This window comes from Lithobates pipiens, unplaced genomic scaffold (assembly GCF_037356315.1).
Source record: "Lithobates pipiens isolate NorthernLeopardFrog02 unplaced genomic scaffold, aLitPip1_a1.2 Scaffold_16, whole genome shotgun sequence".
NCBI lineage: Eukaryota > Metazoa > Chordata > Amphibia > Anura > Ranidae > Lithobates > Lithobates pipiens.
Window position 1 is genome coordinate 518,591,594 of NW_027507748.1, and position 6,913 is coordinate 518,598,506.

Here is a 6,913-nt window from a genome sequence, read left to right on the forward strand (position 1 = left end):
CGGGCTTCTCCAAATGTTATTAAATACATTCCTCACTCTCTGTGTGGTTTTCCCAGCATAAATTAATTTACAATGACAAATTAAGGCATACACTACAAAAAATGAGAGTGCAGTGTAATGTTTTCTCATATTTTATGCCTATTGGGATGAATGAAGCTACTTAATTTCAGCCTCAAAGTAAAAAATGTACAGGATGGGAAGGACCCAGTTCTTTTTTGTTCTAAAAAGGTCAGTGCTGATCTCCCCAACTGTGATTGTGTTGGAAGGCCTTATTAGCAACCTGTAGTTCAGGGATATCTGGATATGAGTTTGTCAATACATGCCAATGTTTTTTCACAATAGAAAATATCTTTGTGCTTAAAGGCTGATATTGTAAAGAAAATTGAAATCTCTTAGGTGTAATGGGCCTTTTATCAGCCAGAATCATATTTTTCCGTTGCTTCCAATAATTCTTGGGGCTATCTTTTATCATTAGGTTTGCACATCATCTCCTGTAACCACTTCTCACATCTATTTAGATCATTTACTATACGTTATAGAAAAAATGGACGGTAACACCCCAATGCAGGGTCAGAGGGCGCTGATCACCCCTGGTATGTTGAAAACAAAAAACGAAAGTATCCCCAGAGTGGGGTTTTTTAACAGCGTAAATTACCTGTGGAGGCTAGTTTATGTATATATGGAAATAAATACTGACATGTGGCAAAAAAATAATAATACAAATGTTTATTAGTAAAAAAGAGGATTGAACAGGTGACACAGTGGTCAGGGACTGAGCTCCACTAAGTGAATAAAAATATATGATATTACATGGATAAACAGAATACAATTATAATGCCTAGACCATAATACCACTGTAGATACAGTAAAAAATAGATAATGTGGACCCTTTACGCGTTTCGACCCTCTCGGGGGTCTTCTTCAGAAGGTTTTTATCTATTGTAAAAGAAGGAAGACAAACATAAATACATATCCATACATGGTGCACTGTACTGTACTAGAAATAATCTGCTGTAAGCAGAATATACACCAAACATTGCATGGTTACATAATTAACAGTCAATTGGTATACATTGCATAATAGATACCTATATCATTCACGTAGGAGATCCTCTTTGAAAGACAGAAATAAGCTCCGCCATTTCTCCCATATCCTTCACAGATGCGCCAAACTTGCATAGTTGAAGTTGGTCGCTATGCTCTACCGAAAAGGGAGAGCAAGGGAACGGAGTTCAAGGGATAAATGACTTACAGGGGATCACATCGCTATTGCTACCTCCAATATAAAATAGTGGAGGAGGGTATAGGTATAGGTAGACAGAAGTCGGGAGGGGGACAACCTACAATAAAAACAAAAGAAGATATAAGGATGTATATATATATATATGAAAAATCCCTATTCAGGGGCTGTCCCCCCTGTATAGGGGGACAGAAAATATACCCACATGTAATATGACGGGTATATAAGTATAGAGGTAAGCCATACTACTTGAGTGTAGCATGCCATACACGATTAGAGTTTAAGCAGATGATAATAAAAGCTAAAGATCATTGTAAGTGCCCAGTGATGAGTCAGCAACGACAGACAACGCCAGATGACAAAGAAGAAAATAAGTGAAATAAAGACACAGCATGTGCAAAATCTAATACCCCAGCATGACTGGTGATGAAAGTAAGATGGTGAAAAGTAAAATAAAAATACACCATGTTCTGGAGTCCAACGTGCCCCAGCGTAACAAAAGTAAGTGTGGAAAAAGGTGGTATATATATATACCACCTTTTTCCACACTTACTTTTGTTACGCTGGGGCACGTTGGACTCCAGAACATGGTGTATTTTTATTTTACTTTTCACCATCTTACTTTCATCACCAGTCATGCTGGGGTATTAGATTTTGCACATGCTGTGTCTTTATTTCACTTATTTTCTTCTTTGTCATCTGGCGTTGTCTGTCGTTGCTGACTCATCACTGGGCACTTACAATGATCTTTAGCTTTTATTATCATCTGCTTAAACTCTAATCGTGTATGGCATGCTACACTCAAGTAGTATGGCTTACCTCTATACTTATATACCCGTCATATTACATGTGGGTATATTTTCTGTCCCCCTATACAGGGGGGACAGCCCCTGAATAGGGATTTTTCATATATATATATATACATCCTTATATCTTCTTTTGTTTTTATTGTAGGTTGTCCCCCTCCCGACTTCTGTCTACCTATACCTATACCCTCCTCCACTATTTTATATTGGAGGTAGCAATAGCGATGTGATCCCCTGTAAGTCATTTATCCCTTGAACTCCGTTCCCTTGCTCTCCCTTTTCGGTAGAGCATAGCGACCAACTTCAACTATGCAAGTTTGGCGCATCTGTGAAGGATATGGGAGAAATGGCGGAGCTTATTTCTGTCTTTCAAAGAGGATCTCCTACGTGAATGATATAGGTATCTATTATGCAATGTATACCAATTGACTGTTAATTATGTAACCATGCAATGTTTGGTGTATATTCTGCTTACAGCAGATTATTTCTAGTACAGTACAGTGCACCATGTATGGATATGTATTTATGTTTGTCTTCCTTCTTTTACAATAGATAAAAACCTTCTGAAGAAGACCCCCGAGAGGGTCGAAACGCGTAAAGGGTCCACATTATCTATTTTTTACTGTATCTACAGTGGTATTATGGTCTAGGCATTATAATTGTATTCTGTTTATCCATGTAATATCATATATTTTTATTCACTTAGTGGAGCTCAGTCCCTGACCACTGTGTCACCTGTTCAATCCTCTTTTTTACTAATAAACATTTGTATTATTATTTTTTTGCCACATGTCAGTATTTATTTCCATATATACATAAACTAGCCTCCACAGGTAATTTACGCTGTTAAAAAACCCCACTCTGGGGATACTTTCGTTTTTTGTTTTACTATACGTTATATCCTCAGGAGCTGACTGAAAAATGTGTGGAGGGTGAAAATTGTCACATGTGAGTATTTGGCCTGTGTTTTGTAGGTTTAGAATATAAATCCGTATTAAGCTGATCCTGCTTGATGTACACTAAAGTGTTCAATATCACCTCACTAGAGACTAAATACATAACCTATATAGCACCAGTAATGCTGCGTACTAAGGATGAGCCCAACACCCCCCTGTTCGGTTCGCACCAGAACTTGCGAACAGACCTAAACTTCGTGTGAACTTTAGAACCCTACTAAAGTCTATGGGACTCGAACGTTCACAATCTAAAGTGCTAATTTTAAAGACTAATATGCAAGTTACTGTCCTAAAAAGTGTTTGGGGACCTGGGTCCTGCCCCAGGGGACATGGATCAATGCAAAAAAAGTTTTAAAAACTCCGGCTGCAGCCATATCATGTGTACACCCCCAGCTGTTCCCTCTGCAGCTAAAGGGGGAGATGTTGGGGGTGGTAAAAACAGCTTAACCATGTAGTTTTACTGCCCCTCCAACCTGACATGTGAACAAGCCCTTGGTTCACATCTGTGTGGCTGCGTGCTTCGTGTAGGGAAGCCCATTCATTCTAATGGGCTTCCCTACCCACAAAAATGCAGGGAAAGAAGTCTCCAATCTTTTTTTTTTTTTTTATTGAACTGCACCAAAAAGCACCCCACATTGTCCAATGTGTGGGGTACCATTAAGAATTAATGGTACCTCTTAAGAGCAGAGGCAAGAGAATTCTTGCTGGGCAGTGTATTAGTGCTTGAACGAACACACAGACAGAATTTTAATGGTTCAATGGTCGGCCCTTGTGCATGTTCACTTCATCAAATCTGGCCCTCTTTGAAAAAAGTTTGGACACCCCTGATGTAGAGAAACACTTGTCTGTACAGGAGAAAATTTAAACACAGTCTATCACATCAAAGCTAATTCAGCAGCAGGGATAATTCTCTAAACAACTGCACCTGTAGTTCCACAAGCACAGTTAAATAAACATAAAAATCTGATACATGCACAGCCAAAGTGTAGAAAGATGTGCTTCTAATGATTGAAATTAGACACCTCAAGAGTAATACAGCAGATGGTAATCTGATCCTCAAATGCTTTAGGCAGGGTTCACACCATTGCGAATTGGATGCGGGTTACCTACATCCAGTTCACAATAGCAGGACATTTTGACCCGCTCTCTATGGAGCCAGTTCACATATCTCCACATCAGGTCCAGTGCGTTTTGCACAAAAACACTGTGTCTTTTGGTCCGTTTCAGGTCCAAATTCAGGCCAAAATTTGGGCTGAAATTGGACCTGAAAAGGTAAACCAGGATGCATTGAGCCCCGTGCTGTGAGCCGGATGTGGCGAAGGTGTGAACCCAGCCCAGTGTAATTTCTTGGCAGATCTCAGAGTTTGTATTGCAGTCATATGCTTACTTTGAGTGCAGATAGAAATGTATTTTCTGAGACACCAGATATGGAGGCTGAAGAAGACAAGAAGTTTGTCTTTTTACAGTTCTTGTTCAAATGCCTATATTTGAAGGGACATACCTCCTAGACCCAGTCTGTAAGGACAGTATTGTGAATTGCTGACTTGTGTGCATTAGGGTTTGGTGAGGCATTATGAATTTGGCTGCTTAGCAGAAAACATCTTCCACATTTTTGGCATTTTTAAAAAAAGACCACTAAGGAGTAATTTGTTAAATTTATTATTATACTCTAATGCATACACAGCTATTGTTTACAACTATTGACTAATCAGATCAGATTGCTTGGCATATACTGTAGAACTATGTAAACCAGGGATGTCCACACTTATTTCAAAGAGGGCCAGATTTGATGAACTGAACATGCGCGAGGGCCGACCATTTTGCTTGACATTCTTTGACCCATTAAAATTCGGTCTAAGTGTGTCCATCCAAGCACTAATACACTTCCCCACAAGAATTCTCTTGATTTGTGGCTGTGTGTGGTGAATAGATGAGCTCAAGTGTATTATTTGGATACACCATATTTATTGACGTATAACACGCACCTTCACTTTAAGAAAACTTCAGGAAAAAAAACTTAAAATTTTAAATAAAGAACTATGAAGCAGAACAAGGATCAGTGTCTATCTGCAGACCCACAATTGCTAGGAATGCAGCGGCCACCATTGCCAGGGATGCACCCACCATTGCCGGGAATTCACTCACCATTGCCGGGAATTCACTCACCATTGCAGGGAATGCTGCCACCATTGCCAGGAATGCAGCCACCATTGCCAGGGATTCACCCGCCATTGCCAGGGATTCACTTACCATTGCCGGGAATGCAGCCACCATTGCCGGGAATGCAGCCACCATTGCCAGGAATGCAGGCACCATTGCCAGGAATGCAGCCACCATTGCCAGAGAATTCACTCACCATTGCCGGGAATGCAGCCACCGTTGCCAGGGATTCACCCGCCATTGCCAGGGATTCACTCACCATTGCCGGGAATGCAGCCACCATTGCCGGGAATGCAGCCACCATTGCCAGGAATGCAGCCACCATTGCCGGGAATGCAGCCACCATTGCCGGGAATGCAGCCACCATTGCCAGGAATGCACCCACCATTGCCAGGAATGCACCCACCATTGCCAGGAATGCACCCACCATTGCCAGGGATTCACTCACCATTGCCAGGAATGCACCCACCATTGATAGGAATGCACCCACCATTGCCAGGGATTCACCCGCCAATGCCAGGGATTCACTCACCATTGCTGGGAAGGCACTCACCATTGCTGGGAATGCAGCCACCATTGCCGGGAATGCAGCCACCATTGCCGGGAATGCAGCCACCATTGCCGGGAATGCAGCCACCATTGCCGGGAATGCAGCCACCATTGCCGGGAATGCAGCCACCATTGCCGGGAATGCAGCCACCATTGCCAGAGAATTCACTCACCATTGCGGGGAATGCAGCCACCATTGCCGGGAATGCAGCCACCATTGCCAGGGATTCACCCGCCATTGCCAGGGAATGCAGCCACCATTGCCGGGAATGCAGCCGCCATTGCCAGGGAATGCAGCCACCATTGCCGGGAATGCAGCCACCATTGCCGGGAATGCAGCCACCATTGCCGGGAACGCAGCCACCATTGCCAGGAATGCACCCACCATTGCCAGGGATTCACCCGCCATTGCCAGGGATTCACTCACCATTGCTGGGAATGCTGCCACCATTGCCGGGAATGCTGCCACCATTGCCAGGAATGCATCCACCAATGCCAGAAATGCAGCCACCAATGCCAGAAATGCAGCCACCATTGCTAGGAATGCAGCCACCATTGCCAGGAATTTTACCCACCATTGCCAGGAATTTTACCCACCATTGCTAGGAATTTCACCCACCATTGCCAGGAATTTCACCCACCATTGCCAGGAATGCAGCCACCATTGCTAGTAATTCACTCACCATTGCCAGGAATGCAGCTCCACAATTGCAATTGCCAGGAATGTAGCCACCATTACCATCAGTGCAGCCATGGAGGGCAGGACGAGCGCCAAAGACATCTTACAGGAGAATCTCCTGTTTACACAACGGCCTCTTTAAGAGAAAGTCCCGCCTCCTTTGATGGACAGCACAGTCGTCCAATGGCAGAGACGGGACTTCCTATTACAGCTGCCGTGTAAACAGGAAGTTCTCCTCCTGTGTGCACGGCACTCGTCCCGCCTCCTCCCTCCGAGGCAGCTGGACTATACATCTTTTGTGGCCCCGGCGCTGGGAGATCGCCGGGGGCCACAAAAGATATATATGTTTAAACAACCATGCGGGCCATTCAAAACCGGACCGCGGGCCGCAACTGGCCCGCGGGCCGGGCTTTGGACATGCCTGATGTAAACTGTGAGTAAATCATTAGTATGTTACAGACTGAGAACAATCATGTAGCCTGTGAAGTATTGAGGCATGGGACCTGCGTTCTTTTTTCAGGTG

At 43.5% G+C, this 6,913-nt stretch overlaps 2 long non-coding RNA genes across 2 annotated transcripts; one reads left to right on the plus strand and one right to left on the minus strand.

The window, feature by feature from the left end:
* Positions 1–711: 711 nt before the first annotated feature.
* On the minus strand, positions 712–1,664 carry LOC143983444 (uncharacterized). Its single transcript, XR_013274610.1, has 2 exons — positions 1,089–1,664; positions 712–936 (listed from the first exon to the last, which is right to left on the minus strand). It is a non-coding gene; the product is annotated as an uncharacterized LOC143983444 (long non-coding RNA).
* Positions 1,665–1,870: 206 nt separating this feature from the next.
* On the plus strand, positions 1,871–2,823 carry LOC143983445 (uncharacterized). The gene is made up of 2 exons (XR_013274611.1): positions 1,871–2,446; positions 2,599–2,823. It is a non-coding gene; the product is annotated as an uncharacterized LOC143983445 (long non-coding RNA).
* The last annotated feature ends 4,090 nt before the right edge of the window (positions 2,824–6,913 follow it).